The following is a 651-nucleotide window of genomic DNA, read 5'->3' on the forward strand; positions in this document are numbered from 1 at the left end:
GGGAGAGAAACGGGGTTTATCGACTGACTCAGATATATGAAGGGAATACCCTGAAACCCTTCGAGGTACTGAGGCATGAATATGGGCTACCAAGCCACGTATTCTACAGCTATTTACAGATTAGACACGCCTTAAGCAAGCAGTTTGGAAGCCAACCCCTTACATGGTGTAAGATCCCACTATTACAAACAATTATTAAATCAGAGACCTCTAAGGGGCTAATCACAGAGATATACACTCAACTAACAAAGAAAATAAACACGCACGTAGGTTCTCTCGGGGGTAGGGACAGATGGGCGGCCGATGTGGGGGAGATAACGGACATACAGTGGAAAAGGATTCTGGAACTGGGACCGGAGGTGTCGGTCTCTCCCTCACAAAAGGCCTCCCATCTGATGCTATTGCATAGGTCCTACTATACACCCAAAAAGCTCTTTATGTTTGGTCGTCGAACCAACGATGACTGCCCCAGATGCAGGGGAGCAGGCGATCTGATCCATATGTTCTGGAGATGCCCAAAACTAGTGAGGTACTGGTCCGAGATTGTAAAGAAAATAAACACTACGTTTAAAACCAACCTAGAGTTAGATCCTAGGACTTGTGTGCTGGGGCACGTTACCAATGATCTGAGAGATAGGAATACGGTGGTAG

The sequence above is a fragment of the Aquarana catesbeiana genome, linkage group LG06 (assembly GCF_042186555.1).
Source record: "Aquarana catesbeiana isolate 2022-GZ linkage group LG06, ASM4218655v1, whole genome shotgun sequence".
Lineage (NCBI taxonomy): Eukaryota > Metazoa > Chordata > Amphibia > Anura > Ranidae > Aquarana > Aquarana catesbeiana.